The 26246-nt window shown below is 41.4% G+C and overlaps 1 protein-coding gene across 1 annotated transcript in view; it reads left to right on the top strand.

Moving 5' to 3' along the window:
- Sano (CABIT domain-containing protein serrano) overlaps positions 1 to 26246 on the top strand; it is a 262616-nt gene that overhangs the window by 87374 nt on the left and 148996 nt on the right. Inside the window, exon 2 of the mRNA XM_076781093.1 lies at positions 13166 to 13220. The gene's annotated coding sequence lies outside the window, so the exon portion shown is untranslated. The remainder of the gene's footprint in view (positions 1 to 13165; positions 13221 to 26246) is intronic.

The raw sequence follows: 26246 nt of genomic DNA on the forward strand, positions 1-26246 counted from the left end.
CACTAAATGGTTAAGAAAAACACGGTTTCCATTACTTTAGGCCCTATCAGGAAACTCATTAATAAGGCTATCTAGTTTGCTCGTACTCCTTAGTTCCTTAGCATAAATAGCTACTAGGAGACTTTACTAGCATTGCAATCTATCGGAAAGTTCATGATCGCTTGGTTCAGGTTTTAATAGTAGATTGGTCATTAAGATTACTTAACTGATTTATTTTCTATAGTCTCGTGAACCAGATATTCAGGAAAGGATTATGTTACTATCATCGGCCAAAGATGCATCCTTCGTCCAGATTCTGTTGGTGTTCTCATCGATAAGACTATACAAATCATTCATACTCGTATAGTTCTTCGATACAAACAGCTACTAGTAAACCATATTGCCATTGTCATCTACTGGAAGATTCATGATTAGTTGGTCCAGGTTCTAACAGTGACATGTCACTAAAACTACCTAACAGACTCTTTTTCGCAATCTCTTTTACCAAATATCTAGAAAAGGAGTATGCTAGTAACCAAAGGTCCTTCGTCCAGATTCTATTGATGTAGTTTCTTCACACAAATAGCCTAACTCAGCTCTAATACCCTGTATATACAGATGAAAAGTCAGTGATCGCTTCAGGTTCTAATAGTAGATTGGTCATTAAAATTCCCAAAATCTTCCATAATCCCTCGTATGAAATACTTAGAAAAGGACTGTGTAACTATTACTAACCAAGAATGTCTCTCCTTAGTCCAAGTTCTATTACTAGCCTTATCAGTAAGACTATCTAGACTCGTATTCGACAATCCCTTGTACCAAATAGCCACTAAGTCTTAGTCCAGCCTGCTAGCATTCAGGAGTATCGAGACTAGGAGCATATAATCTTTCTGATGCGAAGATCATGAACATGTATACCCCCTGTTGCATCGCTAATGAAGGATTCTGGACTCGAATTAACTGGCCTGCCCGTCATTATCCGAGTCATAAATGAACGGTTATGGAAGACCTGTCAGGCTCTAGTTGATGCAAGAAATTTTTTTCTTGGGTTATTCTTGCTGCCAGGACCTGACACAACTCCCCCAGAGATACGATCTTTGGTAACATTAAAACAGAGAAGCATTAGACTAATGGTTTAAACGAGTAAGGACAGTTGGGTTAGATACGAGAAAGGAAGAATAGATCGAGGCAATGACCGGGTTTAGCAGCAGATAAAAAGGGGGATAGGTTAAAGGCCTGAGCAGTCAATCTACAAGTTTAGTAAAGCAACGAACAACAATAGGAACATTACGAATCGGCTGTTTTGAAACTGTCGTTTTAGCGCTTTAAATAATAATTACAATATCCTGACACTGTCGCGGATTGATTTCTAGAAGCTACTAGGCGACAGTGTTTCTCGGGATATGGTTAGCGTGTCGAGGATAATGAAAAAGAGCATATTTAATTTGAAACGATAGTTAAGAGTCGCGATATTAATTTAGAAACGGTGAACGAGATTATTTTAAGTAATTCATTTAAGAGTAGAAGATACTAATCGCGAAAGGTATATCGGGAACAGGTTACGAGAAGGTGACTAAGGGAACGTTTAACTGGAAAAGCAGGAAGAGTTGCATCCTATTTTAAAAGATAAGCAACAGATTAACGGCGTCTATTAGGTTTCGTAAAAATGGGGTAACCCAGGAAGTTGTTGTGACCAAAGAAATTACCCCTTTGGGATTTTTACGTTGATCCGTCAAAGAGGTACTTTATTAGCTAATCGTTGCAGAATTTTTTTATTCTGTAGTTGGTAAGCCAGTAGCTTCTTGCGCGATTAGTCGTACTGTACGGTGACTGACACCCTGTCAGCACGTTGACAACCGATACGTGACCTGGGAATGGATATGTATTGCTGCAGACCAGTTCTATTCGTTTTCTTTCGACTAGCATTCGATCTAGAATTCGACACTCATTTTCGATCGGTGCATTCTTCTCGAAAGTCGATACCAGCGAGAAATACTAAATAAATTATTTCTGTACGATGCAACTTTACTGCTAGTAATATATTTTTACTGAATTTTTTTTATTAAATATAAAAACTGTTTCGAGTGTTCGAGTGGGTCGATTTAAACAAGTCCACCTTGTACAGCGACCGATCCATGTAAACTCGGGTCACGTCGCCCTCGGGAGACAGAAAACAAAGAGTCACCGGATTATCCACGGAGACGTTTATTATTGCCGTGAAATTTCGTCGGCGCGCAAGATTAATTCCGTGATGAGCAATAATTGACGGCACTTAGAGTTAATGGAACCGATTCCGGAACGGCCTTTATAACGATCTTCGACGATCACTGGCGACGCTGCAGAAGGTCAGAGTGCTTTCACAATGTATTCCAACAGAGAGTATCCACTTTTTGCAGGTTATTCTCTTAACCGACTAACGACAGTTTGATGTCTTGACTTGACGAGAATTATTAGAGGATTAAGGTCTGCGCGATAAAAGTAACGATTCTATTCGATGATGGCGGCGATTAAGTCTGACATCATCGGTTTATTGGAATTAGGAGCTTCCTAAAAGTATTCCACGATGTGCTAAACTCATTTTTGTTGTTTTAAATTCCTTTTTTAAACGTAGACAGTGAAACTACAAACTTCGTAGTAAACTTTGTATTCAATTAATATAGTGAAAAATAACGAAACGATATTATTTCAGAAAATTTTTATTCCAATTTGTCTACGTCTTTCGTACCCCTACGTAAGTTGCTGACACGTCTGAAACATGATTATGACTAGTGTAAAATAATCGTACGTTCCACGATGTGTAAGTAAGGTATTAATTGGACCCTGGAACTAGAACGAATTCGACAGGTCTGCAAGTCTGATAAAACAGACGGGATACTCGAGTGGAAATGTAAACATCTGTCGACACCGATCGAGAGAAACTAGTTTCGCTCGCGAGACTGATGCTTTCGATCAAGCCGAGAACAATGGAAAGTCTGTCGTGCAATCGTACCGTGTTCGAAGTAGTCAAACGAACTATCGTTCTGTTCCGCGGCCGCCAGTCCAGCGTAATTAAAAATGATCGCGATTAGCGTTAGTCCTGGATCGGTTCGAATGAAATTCCCCGGGCGAGAATGATCTATTCAATTGTGAAACGATGAAAAGTATCGCGATCTCGATTCCCCCCTCGCGGTAAAGTGCACCGATGCAGCTAAATAGGCCGGAGTCTCACGCTCGCCAGTGCATCTAGGCTTCGACGCTTCAAGGTTGCAACGAGGATTGGTGTCGCGCTCTTGTCAGCTGCAGACCTTTTAGCGATTTTGCAACGAAATCTGCGACTCCGCAACGACAGTTTCGCAACGCCAGGCATTGTACGTAGCATCGACTTCGGCATTACGGAGTTAATCTGACACAACTGGCTGTCTAATAGTTAATCGTAATTAGCTGAGCGAAATCGCTTCTTGCGCGAGCACCGTACACTCTGTAATTTCGAGAAGCTTCGGGGAATTTCCAGAAATCTCCGCTTGGAACTTTACTCTTTTCGACTACCAACGTTTACAAGGGCGATTCGCGCAAGCGAATCTTAAGTTTGTTTCGAGCGAAGTTAGAGAACAATGTTAGAAGAGAAAGATGAATTCAAAAGAACTGCAAGATTTCTTTTTTTATGTAGTTTCAACATCTCCAATAGAAGATTATTCTGTGACGTAATTTGTAGTAATCTCTATACTATACAGTGTGAGTCTTGTAACACGACGATTTCAAATAACTCGTAAATTATTTGTTGCAGATAAAAGTTGCATGGTTCTTAAAGGGACATATATTTATTATTTTGCTATTTTATCCGGATATGAGGAACACTTAATTTTTTAAATAGAATGGTTGATAGTTTTCTCTGAATTTAGACGAAACATTAAATTCTACATAAAAAAGTATTGTATTAAATAGAGTCTGAAATTAATAGTTATTGAGGCACTAGCAAAAATAAATTATCTTGTATTAGAAAATTTCTACTTAAATTACCTATCCAAGAGGTGCACTACTATTATATACATAATTATTTTGCTAGTGTTTAATAACGTTTATAACTATTTAGAGAGTTTCTTTTTAACATTAGAAATCGTTCTAAAAAAATTATTTTCGGTTGCAGGGGTCAATTACAATCATTTTTGGTCAATAGACATACCACCGAAATCCTACGCATTTTCGAGAAAAAAATTCTTTACGGAAAATACAATGTCTGACCATGACTGCCCTGATTCCCCTGAAATTTCATGCGTATGTTTAAAAAATCATAACTCCTGAACGGATTGGAGAATTTTAATGTTTCAAAATGCAAACAATACGTATTAATGGGGCTTTAGAGCCCCAGAAAAATGGGCCTAAAAAATACATAATTTATACAGCTGTTTGCAAATTGTCGTTTTACAGGTGGAACTTTAAACGTTAATAACTTTTTAACAAAGCCTCACTCAACAAATTGGTATTCTTGATTTTCATCTTATTTTGGTCTCTAGAATCTCCCATTAAAATTTTTCTCAAGGGTAGCCGAACAGTCTGTATATAGGAATAGGTGATCGGTCGAGTACTTGCGAGAGAGCATCGCCCTCTGCTGGCGAGTGCGGTATATCATATCATTAATCGATAGTGGAAGGGAAGAGCCCTGTTTCTTCAATTTGTCAATGATTCGTGATTCTAGGTGAAAAATTATGTACATTTTAAGATGAAAATAGAGGACACCATGTTCCGTTTCCCACTAAATTCGAGATATAGTCTGTCCCAGAATTTCCAATCTAAGGGTCCCAGAATATCGCGAGCAGAGGATCGGAAAGTCCCGAAATGCCCAGTTGGTTCGTACGGGTATCGCACCTAGGTCGAAATTTATCACGTCCGCGAGGAAGCCTCCCATTCACAGCGAGGCTCGCGGCTCGCTGGAAATAAGCTAAAGTATTGCGCTCTCGATCAAAGTCGCGCCTGTGGGACGGCCGCTTTGGTTTCAATACCGCGCGGCTCGGCCGATTTTTCCCGGATTCCCGTTTGTCCGTGTTCTAAGCGTTAATAGGGATCGTCGTTGATGTGTAGCATCATTGATTATACGTTGCAATAATGCTTCACGACCAATTAAAATACACTGTTGGATACTGATATACTGCAAATTAACCGGCGGTATGTTGCCGCTTAATCAGCATATTTATTGCTGCTAGTCAGCCGGCCAGAGGGATGGAGAAAGAGAGAAAGAGGGAAAGGGAGAGGGAAAGAATCATACACGAACGCAGACACGGTGCGCGACGGCGAGGCTCAATGTTGCAAGTACTACCAATTTCATTCGAAATACGTTTAATCCTGCCATTGGAACGACTCGGATACTCTGGTCTTATAATGGGAACCCTCCAGGCAACTACGTTCCGAGTCATGTTGCCCTACTAGTTTTCGTACGGAGTCTGATATAACGTATCGTCCACGGAGTTCGAGACTTAACCTTTCCCTCCACTATATCATGGCGCGCCTCGTATTTCGTTTCGCGGTGTCTGCGCTCCTCTTCTGCTCGCCATCTCGCTCGGGAAATTTATTTCATCCCTTCTGATTTTCTTTTTCCATTCAATGAGAATGTTCGTTTATATTTTTTTTTTGTTCGCGAGTGAAAGTGAACGGTTCGTTTCGCGGATGACGAACGAGGCTCCACGTAGGCCTGTTAGCGTTTCGAGAAATCTTTAGGAGTCAGGTACTATTTCTTACGAGAGTTCCATGGAAACGAGTCTCGGTATTTAGAGATACACCGGTCGTTACAATTTCCAATAGATGTTCCCGATAACTGTTTCAGGAGAAGAGGGGATTCTTTCGACAGACTGATGCGGTAATAGCGCAGGCCAGAGTGGATGAAAGTCCCTTCGAATGGGGGATTTTATTCCGGACAAAGGGGATCGATAAAGCTGCGACGGTTAGGTTTTCAATGGAACGAGATACGGGCCTCGGGATTGACAGCAAATAAGATTATTATTGCTCGTTGTCCAACATATCTTTGTATCTATCTGGCAACGATCTCTCGGTAGCTCATCGTCCAGCGTTCAACCGACTACCGACGCGCAGTCAGAGACGCATTGTTCCGTTGCTTTTATTCGAGACCGGCTCGCTGACAACAATGACGCCCGATAGATATTTATGCAGTTATTATCTTATTTCGCCGCGGTCAATTAGATTTATCTCGGCTAATCTTCAGCCGTTTCCCCTGACGTTTATTGCCGCGTGGTCGCCTGCCAACGTTCCCTTCTCGAGTCAAATCCGTGCGCTATTATACCGCCATTAGACACCTTCGCCGCGTTGAAAACGATAGCGTTCCCTGACGCTGCTCAGAAAATTTCGATCAGATAAGTATTTGCAAGCAGACCAACGTTTCTTCCTTTTCTTTGTATCCGTTTCGCGCGGTTCCGCGCGCCACTAACATTGTCTCTTTGGCGCCATAATTCTCGATAATTCTAGATCCTCCGATCTCTAATCAGAATTCCGTACGTTTCCATAAACCTTATTAGACTCGATCAAACGGAAAGGAATTCCAGATATTATCTATTTACTTTTCATTGAAATTGTGTGCTAACATAAATCAACATCGAACATGTAAATCAATCTCGCACGTAAACTTCAAGTTCTGTAGTTTCGAATACTTCGTTAGAACCATTCAATTTAATTTTTCATTTGTCGATGGATACCATGTTAAGTCAAACGAAACACATTAAACTCTTTCAAACATCGTCAAACGAAATAGATAAAAACCTGCACGTTGTCAGTATCTATGTTAACGTTTTATAATTCTGTATTTCCTAACCTTCTCAGCGCCAGTTACGTTATTTTTAATCCACGACTAATCCTTAGACAGCGGATGTTTATGCAAATACATATTTTAATAAAAAATATATAAACATTGGGACCTGCACAGAAATTTATTTTGTCATTAGAGGAATGGAAAAATATATATTTTATTTTGCATATGATGCATATTACATGTGTTTTATGTAATACGTATTCTACACGAATTGCATATTTCTTGCATATTATGAATAAATTTCTAGCATAGACAACGAGGTTTTTGAAACTTTTCCCTTGAGCACTAATACATGAAGTTGACACAAAAAATCACTTCACCCTAACATAATCAGACACTAATACTCATTCTAAATGCAGGTTTTAGGGCTCAGCCCAAAGTACTGCAGCTACCCAAGAAAAAAGGACTAAAAAAAAAAGAAAAAGAGCGTGTAGAGAGGCTTTAGCGAGTTGTGAGAGAGTTTTCATAAATATTTGTGTGTTTTTGTTAGTTGTGGGTCGCGAGAATTGCCGTAAGTTAGATTTAACTTGTTTTTATCATTTAATAAACGTTATTGTTTTAAAAAAGCCTCTAAATCATACATTCGTACCTCGATTCCCATCAACGAGAAATTTTCTACAATTAATTCCTACAGTACGAATGTTTTCTATCGATCAGTTCCTAAAATTATGTGTTTCCGTATGTGTTCCATGCCTCCATGGCGACGAGACGATCGAAAACTGCCGAAGGCGAGCAACGTTTGCTCGAACGGAACGTGTCCGCGCGAACCTTCTAAATTCCCGGAGCGGTCTGCGCGTTGCCCCCACCGCGACGAAGGCCCCGTGACATACAGTTAACCGTTGGGGCCCCGAAAAAAGGAAACCGGCTCGGTCGCGTGCAGAGACACGGCCCACACGGCCCGCGTACTCGCATATTTATACGCGCGTTCCGTCGCGGCAGTAGAATGCGCCGCGCCGGCTCGAAGGCGGACACACGCTGCCCGGCCTCAATTTGTCCGAGTCTTTAAACGCGCGTTTCGCGCGTTTCTATCTCTGGTGGCGTTCTCGCGAGCGCGCCGCGGAGTTTCCAACCGGCCGTATCTATTGGCGACGATCTCGAGAGAGGCGAAACGCGAACGCTCGCCGGAGAACACGGGGATCCCGCGAGCAGATAAAACGGAAAACGGAGGAAGGTTACCCGTGCCCGATAATCACCTATGAGAGAATTTAACGACCCGCGCCCCTGTATCGCCGAGTGACTCCTATTCTTTTGCCTCGCGGTGTCCCGAGCCACCCTCTCCGGTTTCTCGCGGACCTGGCGCGCTGAAAATCCAGGCGATCCGGCTGCGAACGATAGAAACTCCAACGAGGACTGCTTTGTCCTTGGAAGCGCTGTTAAACGCAGTGTTGCTAAAATGAGCTCGAACCGTGAACACCCGGCGACGCTCGAGGTGATAACCTTCGATTTTAATGGCTGGAGTTCTTAACGTTTTAACCTTTAGAATTGGAGACTCGAACCGTTTCTTACGATTCGGTTGTTGATCGACTCGTTGAACGTAGCTAACGTTTTCAAAATAGTTGAATCGCGTCTCGAGGAATCGACGTTGGAACCGATGATCTCTTTGGATGGATCGTTAGAAGCTCTAACGATTGACCGAAGAATCGTCTTGGTGCCATGCTTTGTTTAGCGGAGTATCGATAGGTAGTTGAGCAACGAGTCGATCCGTGTACCGATTGTTCCGCGACAATCGAGTACAAATTTCAATGGATGACAGGAGTCAATAAATTGTGGAGCAACTCTATTGGCGTCTGCCAGGCCAATTCCCTTCTCTTTGCCAGCAAGTAATGGCACGAGACCTGTTAGAGTCCACGGTGATAGAGAATTTATTGGTAAGGAACTGATGACATGAATCATGCGAAATTGTTGGTTAAGTTTGAAACACAGGAGAAACAGGAATTCCATGATGGTGATGGAGACCATCTAATGAGACCATACGAAGTAATCATCTTGGAGCATGCTTTGTTAAGAGGAATATTGATAGGCTCGTGTAATGAAGACTAAATTATATGCGGGTTAGGTGATAATCAGTTGCAAACTAATCAGGAAAGAGTCCTAACTTCCGGGATGGTAATGAAAATTCTATAATTATTTATCGAAGAATTAACAAGTTGACTGGACGTGTCTGTTTTTCGTGTCTAGAGATTTTCTCGAGGTTTGTTCGAATTATAACGCGAAAAATTGTTATATTTTATAATTCAACGATGTATTCTTCATCGTTCCTAACGATGATAGAGATACAGTTTTGCAACACGTTCTAAGTTTAATGATGGTCAACGTGTTGGGAAAGATAGGCATTTCTGGCATAAATTGTATTAGAGGGTCAAGTATCAAACTGATCTCGTCCTAAGCAGCTAAGAAAGAGATCATGCCCTTTTTTGCAAGCTCTATTAGAGGATTCATCGTTAGAAGTATCCAACTGTTTCAGACTCCATAGCCCCCAGATAGTTATTACAGGCTTCTGATCGCCTGGTCCGTAATTCGTCTCTCATAATCTACAAGGTATTTAGGAACAAACCGTGTTAGTATCACATAAAATTAACCCTATCCAGATTCCTTTAGTACTTTACTACCTAGTGTCAATACCATAATATTAAAGTATTTTCATACTTTAAAGCCTATAACCTCTCTAATCTGAAGATAATGAACATGTCCACCCCCTGACACATCATTATCAAGGGATTACTAAAGAAATTTCTTAAGTTCTTCTTCTTCTAGATCCCAATATAGTAATGATTCTTAAAATGAACGTTAAAGAAAGAATTGTCTTTTATACGAATCGTCATCAGTACCCTTGAATCCTGGTTGGTTCAAAGGGAATCCCCCCAATCGTGAGGAATAGAAATGTTCAACTCCCTATACATTCTCCCATTACAAAAGATAATCAAAAAAGCACCATACATAGTCACCGTGTCGTCAGCAGCTCGTAATCTCTTCTAATCGAAGATCGTTCAAGTATCGTCAACCTACGCATCCTCAGACTTTTCCCCGAGACCAGTCGAAGACGTTTTATGGAAATTCCTGCGGAAACTAGGCTGGTCCCCGGAATCTGGAACGGGTCCATGCAACGCGTTATCTGGCCAATGTGTTCGCCCTATCTGTTCCTCTTGCACGTGTGTCGTACACCCACACATAGCCAGGTCCGAGCACGTCGATACGGTTCTCGGTTACCTAATCGCGGCGGTGCTCTATCGTCGACGGCATTGTCTCTCTTTTCCTTCCTCCGTGCCGTCTCTCCTCTCCGCTGCCGGTTCTAGCCAGGTTCAACGACGCGTGAACGCAAACTTTACTCGTTCCATTACATTTTCTACTTGGATAATCCGGTGCAGCTCGAGCCTGTTGCCGACACGCGGTGTCACGTTCCTGGACTGGTCTCGGTCCCGGGTACTCGGACTTATTGGGAACGATGATGAGGATTTCGAATTTACGTCCACGAATATCCTACGTACTCGGAATACTGATTTCCAAACGCAACGATCGTCGTATATATTTCGTTTCTAATGTTTGTAGTCGCCATTTTTTGTAATCGTCGAGCAATAGTGCACTAAATATACTTTCTAAACTTGTGTTTCCAAAAATGGAGGAATACACCTCTTATGAAGTTGGGAGGAAAGTGTACCAGGGTGTTCACGTTATTACCAGCCGGCGATTTTTTCGAAAATTATTGTGATTATATATAGATATCAATTTTGCATATTTACATTATTTTGCGAGAAACGAAGGTGACCTTCAATTGTTTAAATGCAATGCTACATGTTTTTTGATGTCATATGAAAGTATATATCAAAACGAGTTCATTCGTGTATTATATGATAAGTTCGAATATTTCATAACATTGTGTTTATTAGAACTCTGCATTAGTAAGATTACAAAAGATGTTCAATATGATTTCCTTTCCACAACAGTTTTTAAAAATCATAATAACGTGAACCTTGTATACCTTATACAGGGTGTTCGGCCACCCCTGGGAAAAATTTTAATAGAGGATTCTAGAGGCCAAAATAAGACGAAAATCAAGAATACCAATTTGTTGATGGAGGCTTCGTTAAAAAGTTATTAACAATTAAATACAAAAATTTCAAATCGTTCTGGAAAAATTATTTTCGGTTGCGGGGGTCAATTAGAATCATCTTTGGTCATTACACATACCCCCGAAATCCTACTCAGTTTCGAGAAAAAAATTCCTAACCGAAAATCTAATTTCTGGCCAGAAATGTCTATCCGAATTTTCATGCGAATCTTTAAAATGTCATAACTTCTGAACGGATTGGACGATTTTAATGTTTAAAAAAGCAAACTACGCGTATTTTGGCGGAGAATATGTACAAATCGTAAAAATATTCGAAAAGTTGGTCCTTGACCCTGAAAAATGAGAAAAACCCCATAAAAATGGTCCTATTTTCGAATGGCCATAACTCCTACAATAGTGAATATATTTCAACGAAACTTTTTCCTGAAGTAGAGCTCATGGGTACCTACAGAAAAGTATTAGACAACTTTTCTATAGGGTGTCAAACAAAATTGCTAAAAATGAAAAAGGAATTTTTAAGAAAAATCGACAAGGGGGTAGGTGCCTAAATTTTTCGACGAAAGAAAAAATTTCAAATCGTTCTGGAAAAATTATTCTTGGTTGCGGGGGTCAATTAGAATCATTTTTGGTCATTAGACATACCCCCGAAATCCTACTCAGTTTCGAGAAAAAAATTCCTTACCGAAAATCTAATTTCTGGCCAGAAATGTGTGCCCGAATTTTCATGCGAATCTTTAAAACGTCATAACTTCTGAACGGATTGGACGATTTTAATGTTTAAAAAAGCAAACGACGCGTATTTTAGTGTAGAATATGTAGAAAGTCTAAAAATATTCGAAAAGTTGGTCCTTGAACCCGCAAAATGAGAAAAACTCCATAAACATGGTCCAATTTTCAAACAGCCATAACTTCTATAATAGTGAATATATTTCAATGAAACTTTTTCCTGAAGTAGAGCTCATGGGTACCTACAGAAAAGTATTAGACAACTTTTCTGTAGGGCTTCAAACAAAATTACTAAAAATCAAAAAGGAATTTTTAAGAAGAATCGACAGGGGGTAGCTGCCTAAATTTTTCGACGAAAAAGAAAAATTTCAAATCGTTCTGGAAAAATTATTTTCGGTTGCGGGGGTCAATTACAATCATTTTTGGTGAATAGACATACCCCGGAAATCCTACCTACTTTCTAGAAAAAAATTCGAGAAGGTGTGAAATTTTTCGACGGAAAAAAAAAATTTCAAATCGTTCTGGAAAAATTATTTTCTGTTGTGGGAGTCAATTACAATCATTTTTGGTCATTAGACATACCGTCGAAATCTTGCGCATTTTCGAGAAAAAAATTCAGTACGGTCGGAACTTTAAACGATAATAACTGTTTAACGAAGGCTTCATCAACAAATTGGTATTCTTGATTTTCGTCTTATTTTGGCCTCTAGAATCCCCCATTAAAATTTTTCCCAGGGGTGGCCGAACACCCTGTATACTAAACGTGAATTAATAAATTTTTAAAAATTGGGGTACATAATCGAATTTTTGACTTCTCCAAAAAGTAAACAATAAGTATACAGTTAGTAATTCTATTCGTCTTATTTCCTAACGGAACGATAGAGAATGAAAAATTTTTATTATTTCTGAAATAGAGAGTACAATAAACACATTTTTATTTATTTTTCCGGCAACTAACCTGACCTCCAGTTTCCAGAAGCATCGGTTTGGAAAAAGTTCCCTAGAGGATTCTTGAAAATTTTTCTCTCCGAATAAATTGTAAATTCAACTAAGTTAAAGTTAACTTGATTGCGGATCAATGTGCGCCAGGGACTATGATCTAATGATCGCAGGTGTTCCAATAATGAAGCCGAACAGGAGATTAATATTCGGAGGATTCAGCGAGGTAACGCGAGAGGAACGTTAAACTTCACGGTGGATCTAATCGTAAGTTTCGCTAGCTCAAGAGCAGAGACTCGTCGGTTTAACGATCCACCGAGGCCGCAAATGAAGCAAAAAGTTAATTCTGACGATTGATCGTCGTTAGGCGAGCATGCACGGTTGGACAAATTAAGGCGCAACGGGTAAATGGCTCGTTAACGCCGATTCTCGACTCCCACTGTCTTTGTGTCCCACCTATACCGCTACGTTTCGTTTGTTTGTTAATTCACAGCCAAAACTAATTGAAACTGTTCGTTGAAAGTTAGCGGAGATCTCTGAGCCGACAAAGTACCTGTATCAAGGTCGAATTACTTAACCCTCTTGCTCTAACATTTTAAATTTTCAACTGACAATACAGAACCGTATGTTCGTAAATTCTTCATAATTTTTTTTGCTTGTTTCAGGGGCAGAACGGAATCGAAAAGACGGAGCAACGTGGAGAGAGCACCAACATTGTCGGTGAGTCGAGTCACTCGTAGCTCGCGTTTCATCGAGTCATCGGCGATCAATTAACGCGTTTTTAACGAGACTTTTTTCTCCCGTCACGACGTCGAGCGTCTTAGGTCGATGACTTTCTTGTTTGGCTTCGATTATGCAAGAACTCGGGACAAGTTTGTTTTACGATTGATTCGATCGCACGTTATGAACTTCTTCGTTACGACTCCGATAGAATTTTCGTCATTTTGTATTTTATTTTCGAACGGTAAAATCGATCGGGCTTTTGTTGCATGATTTTCGATCGAAGGAAATGCATACCACGATCCATTTTGTATCGTCTTACCAAACTAGGGGGCTTGCGTATCGCTAGCATCCGGTTGTTTCAGAACGCGATACCGTGAACGTATTATCGCGTTAAGAAGAATGGTCTGTTACATCTAGAGTTAATAGGTCGTGAAAAGTGCTCGATCGATCGACGTGTTTTCTCAGCGTTTTTTCGCGAGGGAAGCTCATGTTCTTCAAACCAACAACGTAATCGTATTAAACGCTGAATCGTCCATGTCAGATTAGTCGATAAGGAACGCAAAAATTCTTTGTTCCGTGTGTATAATTTACAAAATTGCTCGAGGGAAAGTAATATTTGGACTTATTATTTATTCGTGGGTGGTTGAAATCTTTGAAATTGGAAGAAAAACTAATCAGTGGACTCGTTGATGAGGTTTAATAACAGACATTAGACGCGGGGACTTTTAATGCCAGGTTGTGGAACGTGTATTTGTATAATCAAGGTTAGGTTAATAACAGTATAATAGCTGTACTTCGTCTTTGTACTCAATTGTATACTTTTATTTATAATTTCTTCTTTTTACGCGATTCTAATTTTTTAACGCTCGTATTATTATATGTAGGAATCAGTGAGCAGAAGATTTTCAGGAAAGAAATTGGTTGTACAGTCCTGTAGTGACGAGTACGAGAGATGCCTCCACAGTTAGAAGGGTCAAATAGGTTAGTTACTATGATTGAGCTGTGTACTTTCAGCATTTCAGTGTCGTGGCTCTTATTAATCTATTCGCTTCAGGCCGCTATGATACTAACGACACGCTTTAAATATCTTTCATTTCTTCATATAATCATAAGGATGGCAGAATTATGAAAAACTAAAATAAATTCTGCAAATATGGTGCACCTAGTCCGTACATACTAAATGGTTGAAAATATTTAATTTTGATTAAGTTTTCTGTTGTAAATTAATATTGGTTTATTTGTATAGTTCAATTATTAGTACATGGGTTTGTATTCATAAAAAAAATTACTAAATAATAGGAAAAATTCATGATCCGTAATTTCTAAAAGCGAGGTCGTTCCAGTACGTCTCACATAGTGTAAGAAAAGTGAGAAATTAATAAGAATACGTACACAGCTCCTTCGTGAAAAAACAAATCGAAATAGAATAAAATAGTAGTTTGAGTTAGACAAAGGTATAAGTAGAAACAGCGAGTAACGAACAGACATCTCAGCGAAATCGTATATGATTGACATTTAACCGAGAAATTTTCAAACACCAACATCCAAAAAAAGAAACGTTAAGAGAAAAAACGTTATTCTACGTTCTCAACTTATTTTTCAATTATCGACCTTCGTCCGTACTTCCGTATTTTAAAATCGAACATTTTCGTATCCATCTTCTACCTACGTAATGACAATGACCTGCAACCGAAGGTCGTTCAAGGTCACGCAAGGTCAGTTACAGCATCGATCGAATCATTTACAGTAGACTTGTCATGTTTAAACCGGTCGGATGACCGTGCACGGATGTCCTTCGAGCAACGTTTATTAACTATCCGTACTAGTATTTCAACGAACCTAATCTGTTAGTGTCCCCATTAGGTACACTTCCTTGGAAGTCCCCGGAGTGCCACCCATCAATCGATTGCGCGATCGGGCCCCCGGTTCCATTTGCTCGTCGTATCAACGTTCCCCCCACGGTGACGCGAACAAAAAGCCCCGCGGATGCATCGTTTGGCTGAACCCCGATGACCCGGCGCAAAAACGGTCACGATATCTCTGACGCGGCGCACAGGAGAGGGAACGAGTAACGAGCGATCAGATTTCTATCGGGCAGCCAGCAGTTCCTCTCCGCTTGGTTACCTTTTTTTTCGTCCCCTCCCTCCCACTCCTGGTGGCCCTAAGTGAGCCTAGGACGAACTGTTTCGGTCGACTGTACCCAACGACAACGACGCACGGCGGCGGCCATGCATCGACGATGAGAATATGACCCCGGCACGTACGGCTCGGTCGCGAGGCGAAGCGTATAGGCGTCGTGGCGCGTCTCGGGGCCCGACAGGCCCCGGGACACATGATGGTGGTCGTGCGTCGTTGGCCACGGCGCACGGCCGCGATTGTGGTCGGCCGCGTGTGTAGGTGATCCCGGTGATGGTGATGGTGGGAGTACCGCAAGGGTCAATCCACGGTCCACCATTATATTCCACGGCACACGGGGGCCTTAGGAGAGCGGGTTCACAGCCGCCACGACGACGTTCGAACGCTTAATGGCCGGAATTTGTCTGGCCGGCAGGTACACTGACAGCCAGTCGGTAGAGCTGGCGGCCGTGCCTGTTTGCCCGTAGCAACAGAGACGCCGCGAGGATGCCCGATGACGGAGCGACCGAGACCAAGAATCCAAGGCAGGCCTGGGATGTAGGACAATTTCGCGGGAAGCGTCGATTGATTTTTACGCCGCAACCACGGCGGAAATTTATGGACATACGCCGTGCCCCGGCTGCCGTGTTCAACGATGATTGGAGGTGGGATCCTGACCGTGGAACACGGCCGCGAGAGCCTCGTTTCGGTTCAATCGCGAGATTGATTCCGGTGATCTTCCCACTTTGGCGAGACCAAGGTATGCCTCCTTTTGGGCCGGATGATTAGAGACGGTACGTTGACAGAGATTGGATGGCCAGTTGAATCCTGCTTGAACCTGGTTGATGGCTTTCGCGAATCAGGAAGACAGTGTCTGCTACGTTGCCCCCTGGAGAGTAATTAAAGATGGGATCTGAACGTTCAAAGGTGGGGTAAGGCCGTACAGCTGAAACGAAACGTACATTATTATATTTATCGAAGCATTTGCGTAATCGACGCGCATCCGTCTTCAAAGTTAACACAAGACGCGAAGGAACGATCAGAGATGGGATCTTGATGGCAGAAGAGATTGAACGGCGCGTTTCGCGACTCCGAAGTATCAAGTACTCGTGTGAATATTTCTTATACTAGAAGAGTTAATGCAGTTGTTATACACCGTACGAAGCAATTGGGTTCTTTCAGCCAGGACGCTCAGCGACTGGTGACTAATGTATGAGTCGTATTTATGCATCCCCCATGTTTGCAATGACAAACTGGAAACAGATGTTGTATCTTAAATCTGTGAACACGTCCCTGGTAGAATCCTCTAAGTGCCTTGTCCGATGAGTTCCATAAACGATCACCCTCTGAAACGTCTACCTTTCATCAAACTATCCGATGATTCTAAAAACGCGCGATATGGAGCCCATTATATGATATTTCCTTCGTTTCTGACGGTTTGTTCTTGTCTCCTGACGCAGATCTAAACGCGGCTACCGTAGAAAAATTTCTTTGGATAAACGCCGCTAGGATCTCAAGAGTCACCTTTCACCTCGATTCCACCCCGATGCTGGAAATAACTTTCGAGAGGAACACCATAAGCGCGCTGGTCGTAGCACGGCGGCAGGAACGCGAATTGAATCGAGCGATCGTCGTGAGATTAATCGGTGACCGGGTCTAGTCACGGATTACGAGGAATCCTCTGAATACCTCGGCCGTTCGTCCGCCTCCTTCCACTCTGAACAGTCGTCAGTGTTCGCTGCCGTTCGTACGAATATCATCCATTAATTGCGTTGTTGCAGTTATGCGAAAGCCGTTGGTTGCGTTCCTCGTTCGGTCGAGACACCGCGGATTGACCCTTACGGTACCTCGAACGTCAATGGTTTAATTACGGCCAGAAGTCATTTCTTCCATCCGTGGATATCTTTCTCGCCGATGGGAAACGATCCACCCTCGAAGGTCAAAGACACGCCTCGTAGAACGGCAAAACCGCAGGACAGGCAATTTCTTGTTCGTTAACAATCCTGTCTGACATCGCGACCTGAATTAGAGAAGAATATCTTCTCACATTGTCGTGAATGCACGAGCAGCCTCTATTTACCCGGAGTCAGATCCTGTAACAGCCTCGAGTTCGCTTGTACCGCTCGACAGTCCATTATTGGCCCGATCCATGACCGAACCATTAAACCGATCCTTGTGATCGACGTGAGAAGTTCGCGCGGTAATAGCTGTCACGCGTCAACGAATTGATTCGTTGAGCACGATTTCTCTTCGCCGTGTAGGAATAACATACGAAATTGATCATTTTTACCAGCTATTCGAATATTTTGGCCAATCGAGGCTACTCAACGAACTGTGACTTCCACTACCGGGTTAAATGACCGTTTTTAAATTTTCGTTTAGAATTTATTATATACGATGTTATTTTAGCGCCATTTAACTTTACGACTATTCTTATAGTGTACGTGCAATGAATTTTTCAATATTCACTTCTATTCTTATTGTTTGTTTTCTGGGAAAAATATGTAGATTGTCTTGCCTACCACGACCGGTCATTTGACCAGTTGAACGATTTATATTTTTGTATAGAAACTGGACAAAATTTAGTATCAAATTCTGGTTAGCTTCAGACGTAAGTAGGAAATACATAGCAAAGATGAAAGGAGAGAATCTTCAGTTTCTACTGTCTTAGAACAGTAGCAATGCGTATTAAAAATAGTAAAATTTTAGATGTGTGCAGCTCCGAAACTACTAGTGTTTTGTTAATAATTGAACCACTGTTAGAAGCGGCAAAGCCTCCCCTTTAAAATGGCTTTTGGTTTTCCTTGATCTGACTTTCCGTTTAGGAGATATCATCGTGTAAAGACAATCGTAATTTTGTAAATTCCGCTACGTCTGACTCTCCGCCTAACGAAAGCCTATTAACGCGTATTAAAAATACTAAAAACTTTAGATGCGTGCAGTTCCAAAACTACTAGTGTTTTATTAATTATTGGGCCACTGTTGGCGGCGGTGAAGCCTCCCCTTTAAAACGGTTTTTTGTTTTTGTCGATCGGACTTTCCGTTTTCGAGATATCGCAATTTATGTAAAAGTGTATTTTTCTTAATTTGACTATCTCTGTCTCCGTCTGACGCGTCGCGCTGGACCTCTTCGTCGCGCGTGAGTCGAGACAGTCACGTGACCAGGAAGTCGTAGTATTTCCAAGAATTTACTACGCACTGTTTACTATTGTCGCGCGCGCGAGTTCATTTATATCAATGAAACGTAAACAAACGCTTCGGACGCTTCTATCTCCGAAACTAGCCACCGCATCGACTTGAAACTAAAATCGCTATATCTCCGGAACTAATAAAGCTATCGGCTCTCACAAACGCTCGTTTTAAAGGGCATTTCATCCTCTATCGAATGACTATATCAACTATTACTATTTATGCTGTCTTCTATGTTTATTTTCACATTTACTTTGACGCTATATACTCAATGAAGTTTCAGCAATTCCTATTGATTATATGACTGATATGTGATGAAACTGGGTTATAATTGTTTATATAATTGAGAATGAATTTAAATTTGTATACAGGATGTTTGCGTAATTACTATCCCAGCATTTTCTCGTAAATAATTGTTTTCTCTGGAATCATCTTCCTTTTCTTGTAGCAAAACCTAATATACTGCAAAAGTAATCAACTCAGAACTCTCGACAGCCAAACATCTGGCGCGTAAGTTAATATCGTCTGAAATTTCAGTAACCACGTTCGCGACACGTCTATCCTCCGCGTACTAGTACGTCATCCGTGACGTCCGAAAGTTAGGTTGTGGCGTATTCGTGCGTGAAACAACGACGGGTTAACGGACCGGAGGTTCGCGAATAAGAAGTCAAAGCGTACGGGACTACTGTAAGCGTTTCTCGTGTCGCGAGTGGGAGCTTTCCATTTTTGGCGAGGCAAACGGAAGCCATCGAGTCCACGCGGACCCCAAAGAGGGTTCGAGTTTTAGCCGGTAGGGTTCACGCGGTTCACACACGCGCGGAAATGCCGGGACACTTGAGCTTTAACGACCGGAATTTGTCTGGCCAGGCAGGTACACGATGCGGCGGACTAGGAAGGCAATCAGGAAGTTAAGAAAGTCGAAGGAGACTAACGAGTCGTACTAGGAATGGATAAATAGGCAGCCGTCCCGGGAGACTTTTTCCTTTCTGTCCGCGGAGTGGCGAGTTTACCGCCGTGCGAGCTCGCCTGGCATCGTTGGGTAGCTGTTTGCGTTAAAGACGCTGCTCCGTCGTCGGGGATAAACGAAACTCGGCAGGAGACTGAACGACTGTTACCGCGATGGCGCTACGATCGACGCAAGGTCGACCGCCGACGTTCTAGGTTAGATTAATAACAGGTTATAGGTGTGCCGTTGCACCATTACTGTATATTTATTTCTATTTCTCCGTATCGTATTTTATTTCTAATTTCACATGTACAATCCCACGTACAACCGTGATGCAACTTGTATAATTTATATAACTTATAATGCGTTCTAATTGCATCACGGTGATGTATTAACTTTAATTATATCCTTAATATGAACCGTATATAACCTTATGAACGCGGACGACTGCGGTGAATCTAACCTCAAACCGAACTGGTACGCAAATGAATCGAGATTAAATCGCGATATAAAATACTTATTCCGGGGATTAATAATAATCTCCATTGCGTTAAGATTATATATATATCACTTTAATAGTTTAATATATAAAATTTTATAGAAGCATATGTCTCGTATATAAACGAACTGCGATAATCTTAACCTCAAACGGTATTAGAATGCAAATGAAACTATATTGAAACTAAATAAAAAATGGAATTATATTGTAATATAAAAATTCTAGTGTATATTGTGTGTATAAGGCTGATATGTTTTTATTATTAATGATTTAGTTTCATTTCCTTAACGTTCCACTTCACTTTGAGGTTAGGTTTATTCGAGAGTCCTGTTCGTTCGTACTTAACGACTATCATTAGTCTTCAGCATGGGAATGCTATTGTCACCGTGTCATTTTGTACCAAAAGAAGGTCAATTTCCAAGTATAAAGGGGGTGCCTGGAACAGACTAGTTTCACTCTACGGTTTAATCTCGTTCCAGTTCGTTTCCAACTTAGGCTCACCCGTTGTTCTATTCGTTCATACCGAATAACTAACATTAGCTTACAGCATAGGGCGACTATTGTTCTCGAAACAAGGTCATCTTCAAAATATAAAAGCGGGGTCGAGAATAGACAAGCATTTCATTCTGCGATTTAATATCGTACGATGCACATTTCGGTTCGCTTCGAAATTAGGTTTACCCTGTGCCGCGGTTACAAGTCCAGAAATAAAATGCTCCAGATATTCGTTTTTTTTCGGAAATTATAATTATTTGTATTACTAATACAAAACAGATTTCTGCTTCCTTTCTGCTATTAAGGTAACGAATGTTACATAATTTGCAAAAAAAAACATTTCACATTCTTTAACCGATAATAATATGAAAGCGATCGCCATGACCCACATCCAGATTGCTCATGTAAAATATAATTGATCGTTGCGACCTACGCTCCTATTGTCCTGGCTTCACACAAATGGAAGACATCGATCGATATTTTTCTATTAATACTTTTCGTAACGATATTGATAATTTCATTTAAACACAAATTCAACAATTTGGAAAGAAATAATTTTTAAGATAGATAATTTCTCCGAAGGAATCGTCTCATAAGGAATGAGGACATTTTCTTTTACTGGTATTTAGAGGTTAGGATTATCGTATGGCCGCTAAAATTTCAGACGATATTCTCAGTTTAAAGTGTTTCACGTTTGCAAACGGTCGTATTTTTAGCGCTATTATTGAGTCGTACGTCACGATTGTAGGTCAAGGAGTAAAGTGCTCTATATTTAAAATAAACTCCGACAAAAATTCTGGGGATCACGTTGCAGCGAGTAAAATGGCGCCACGAAATAATCTAGTATAAAATGGTGGGCTCGGTGGGTTAGTGAAGATGCACGCTGGCTGGCGACTTCGAATTACAAGAGTCCCTCGCGAAGAAGTCGTACGGGTGAATATTTCCATTTGTATCGGCCATAAATTAACGCGACCAGGAAAAGAGAGACGCCGACTGTCAAAGGAGGCACGTTGACCGGTCAACACAATCGGCGTGCCGGTTGTGTAGCATGCCTTTTTCGGCGAACTGTGAACGTAGCCTGAGGTCTGGCATTCCCCCTTTCCTCGTCGTCGTCGGCCGGTTCGTCCGGGGTCACCGACGAGAGGTCACGTCGCTCGCATGGCATCGGTGACTTTTTCATTTTTCTACCTCCCTCTCCCGACCCCACCCCCCTCCTTCCCCTGTCTCTCTCTTCTCGATAGCCAAGGGGTCCGTGCTCGATGCTGCCTCGTTTAAAGGAGTGGTTTGAACGCATAGGCGCAGCCTTTTGCAGGGTTCCTTTTAACCCTGACTCGGCACAGTATCCGTGTGATCCCGTAACAACCATTCCGCGTCAAATTGATCAAGATTCAACACCGTTCTCGCTAAGTGTTTTCGACCTACGTGTCAACAGTCTCGAGAAACCGACACTGACATGATATTTTAAAGTCGACAAGTTTGTGACATATTTATACTGTACGTTTACAATTTTCTGAAACTTCTTTAGAAAGATATTATTAAAATGATGAAAGTATACGAGTAATACGTCTGGCGTTAAACTTTCTTTTGGAAAAGAAACAGTGTTGCTTTTTGTTTGCTATTATTCACAATATCTTGAATGCGTGTCAGGACAAAAATTGTTATTAATATATTCGATCTAGCATAGTAATTACATATATATTTGTCTTATCTTGCAAATAATTCAAATTAGACGTGGGAACGTTTTCAGAAAATTATTAGTTAGCGTACTCTAACCGAAAATGGCGTCTAAATACCCAGTCCAAGGTAGCTAATACATGCAAAGTATTTTAGTTGCCAGCTTTAACGATGATCAAGATGTTAAACGTTAATGGCTTGAAAAATCGAGCAAAACGAATCGACGCATCACCATTTCGCACTCGATATTTAGCTCAACCGCAAGATAATATCTTGTGTTAGGTGAGGTCTATATTTACACTCTATTCCAAGATAATATCTCGCATTGAGTCATGTGCACACGAGGTATTATCTTCAGGTAGAGCGAAAATATCGAGTGCAAAATGTGTGTCGACCCATTTCACCTGATTTTTCAAACTTTCGACTCTTAATGCCTTGGAAGCCATTAGGGAAGATAGGGGCAGAGAGAAATAGGTCGTTAGGTAGGAATGTACAATTATGAAAGTCGTAATACCCTTTGGTGGAAGGGCTATCTTAATTGCAGAAAATTGTTCGTTGGAAAACGATTTGAAAATTTGATAATCGCGACGTATCAAAATTCTACGTTATTTTAAGGTTGGGAGGATTCCAGATCACATCGTCAATTTTTCTTAGACGTTGTAAAACTTAAACCTTATTAAAAGCAAGAAAAATCAAATAACGACAACAAACATGCGATTAAATAAAAAGCAAAGGAACTTTTTCTTTATTTCGGGCTACATTAACCCCTTACCGTACAATGACGAGTCTGACTCATGACAAGTTTTACAATCATGAGGCTACTGATTCGTCGTTAAGTCTTACATATTAAAATCAACACATTTTAACATTCACGAGATATTATTTTTCGTGGCCATTCCTTGTACGAACAAACTTAAACAAAATTAAATAGTGTAGGTTTGAAAAATTATTTGGAATTAAATCGTACGTTGAGGGATTAACGAAACTAAGAAATAGGAACATTTGGGAGTTTGGAGCTCTCGAGAAAAATATTAAAGCGATCGAAGAGGATCCCCGGATCGACGTACGCGTTTGCCCTTTAAATGTCACGTAGCCACTGATCGCATTACTAAGACGACATCGACCCGAAAAATAACGGTAACGGTACGAACCGTGGAGAAGAGTGCTCTCGCGAGCGGTTTTTGCCCCGCGATGGCTACGAACGGCGCCAGTGGTCAAAGGTGCTCGCGTATAAAACCGATGAAGACGCACAGAAGGAACAGGTCGAGTGCAACGGAGGAAGAAAGAGGTAAGATGGCTTACCGCATACTCGCCACTCCGTACGTCACCGGCGCGAAAGGATAAATGCTCGCGATTAGCGATTTATTTGAATTCTCTATTGCGCCGCTGAAGCGACGACGTTGACCGACTGCTGATCCTCTTTCTTCGAGCTCGCCCCGAGTCTTCTTCCTGTAGTCGAGAGGGAATTTTACGAAGGATGATTATCAAGGAACGCGAGGTGGAAGTGAGGACGCGATAAAGGAACGTTTTTGCGAACATTGAACACCGAGATACGCGCTGTTCTTAGAAGAAGGTTCCGAGAAAACTCCAGGAACTACAGATTTGTTGAACCCCGGTATCCCCAGGGATATCGAGCTCCGGGTTGGCTGATCGAATTGGGTTAGAATCTTGCATGGGAAACCCGCGTTCGAGAAATTGTGCATTAGGTGATCGTAAAGATTGGATCGCGTATTTTAATGAATCTTCTGTTCGATGAAACTGTGATGTGAAATTAGATGGAAGTAATTCGTATCGTTGCGAAAGCTCGAGAAATCGTCATGGGTTCTCATTTTATGAACCGTTATTGCAATCGCAACCAAGATTGCTGAAATGAATATAATGAAAAGTACCAATAAGAGAAATTGAAAGTACCGTTCAATATTCGCGGCAATAAAATGTCATCCCGGGATATTTATAAATCAAACGATTTTTCCCCATCGTCGCGGCGTAATTACGAGTCGCTTAACAATTCATGCGAATAACGAGCCGACGTAACGGTCGTACGAACGCTCAAAATGCTTACGAAGCCTAAACAATTTCCTCGACGACTACGATTTACGCAAATAATGGCCTTCTGTAACAATTAAACAACCATTTCAGACATTTACAATACGTATAATATCCGCGGCGCCGTAATCGCGGATCGACGAACAGTCCGCAAGAATAATCACCGTTCTCAACGGTCGAACGATCATGGTACCCATTAGGAGCCAAGAAGTTATTCGAAATACCCAAAATGGCACGACAACATTTTTCAGTTCGATGCAATTAATTGGCTGCTAATCGTTCGCATGATTCGTAGACTCGAAAGCAACGGAAACGATCGCGTGGAATATTTGTAACACGATTATACACTAAATTATACATTTGTCGAGTAATGGTCTCGCGTGGCTATTGAACTTGCCCGAGCTGTGATTAACATTGAATCAATTTTCTGTGAGTTACAATTAGGTATCAACTTCTCGAACGATAGTTTCGATTTTATTTATTTATTTAACGACTTATCTCATCATAGCGAGACGAAAAATGAGTTCATAGTTCAGCGTTCCGAATTACTTGAGTCAATTAACAATTTTTGCATGGGTGGATTCAGAATAAATTTTATTTTCTCAAACTCCATCATTCAAATATATAATTTTTTAGTATTTTTAGCCTCGTTCGTACCGAACAAAATAGTTTCTAGTTTGTTCATTTACGACTGTACATCTCCAGGACGAAATCAAATTAACGTATGTTTTCGATCGTAACCATATTTTCACATTGGTGGATTTAAAACAAATTTTATTTTCTCAAACTCCATCATTGAAATATATAATTTTTCAGTATTTTTAGCCTCGATTGTACCGAACAAAATAGTTTCTGGTTCGTATACTTCTGCGACGAAGTCTGATACAAAAGTGTTAATTTCAAAGAACATACAAAAAATCTTAGCGTACATTAATCCACATCCCGGTAAATAAATCAAATATTTTGGAGGAAGTAAGGCGAAAGGGTGAGGTTCATCGAGTCTTGCAATCTAATCGAATGTAGGGTCTTCTTTTTTCGTAAGTTGAAAGTATCTGGAAGAAAGATGGGAAAATATTCGTTGAAAGTTAAAACGCGTAGAGAGGTTAGAAGAATGTTAAAAAGAGGAGGGGACGATTAGAATCTCGCGACGCGCAGGTTCTCGTCGCCTCGAAATTCGTCTTGCATCGACGAGCAGGCGGGATCGTAAATCACTGTATCCGAGGAATCCGCGATTATCCCATCGAAAGCGAGCCTCCGTCGGTGAGTCTCCCGGCAAAGAGACAAACGGACTCCGCGTAAGGTCATTCGAGGGCCGACGGTGCGCGCGTACCTGCATTTCCGCGTTCACGCTGCCGAGCGTCGCCAGGTCGTAGGTCGAATATTTGATAGGCGAACGCATGCTTAACGGTACATCACGTGCCTGCCCAAGCTTTTGACAATCCACGTCGCGGCTAATCGCGTACCACGCGCTCTGCTACCACGAGGACGCGACCTCTCGTGCCAGCTATTGCACCAAGAATGAAAGAACAGTCCCGGCAGAATGTGGATGACGCGGCGATTCGCGCGGAACGTCATTTTTCTACGCCGAATACCGTCGTTCCAGCCGTTTTGCAATTATGCTCCGAATTCCTCGAAATCTCGAATCCCTTGTATGAATTAATTCTCGCGACATGGTCCTTCGAGACCAGAATTTTGAAAATTTGAAACGGAGTTCGTCCACTATTACGAGTTGCAACGTTACCAATGATCGTTGTTCTGTTTTTCTTCATCGAATTTGCTGAGTATTTACTATACAGTAATATAACACCTGAGACTTCAACTTTTTACCGAATAATTAAAATTTAGAACTTCGATAGATGGTCGTCGAAGGCGCAAGGATACGGCGTGGTCGTGCGTAGATTTAATTTTGAGAATAGGCGAGTTCGGTATCAAGGAACATTGATTGACAACTGTATACGTTCAATCACGATTATATTATAATCGCGCGAGCTGTCGCTAGTCCCGGCGCCATTATATTAGATCCCGTTCGAGGTTCTCCCATAGCTTTCAATTCACTCGA

The sequence above is a fragment of the Colletes latitarsis genome, chromosome 14, assembly GCF_051014445.1.
Source record: "Colletes latitarsis isolate SP2378_abdomen chromosome 14, iyColLati1, whole genome shotgun sequence".
Classification (NCBI taxonomy): domain Eukaryota; kingdom Metazoa; phylum Arthropoda; class Insecta; order Hymenoptera; family Colletidae; genus Colletes; species Colletes latitarsis.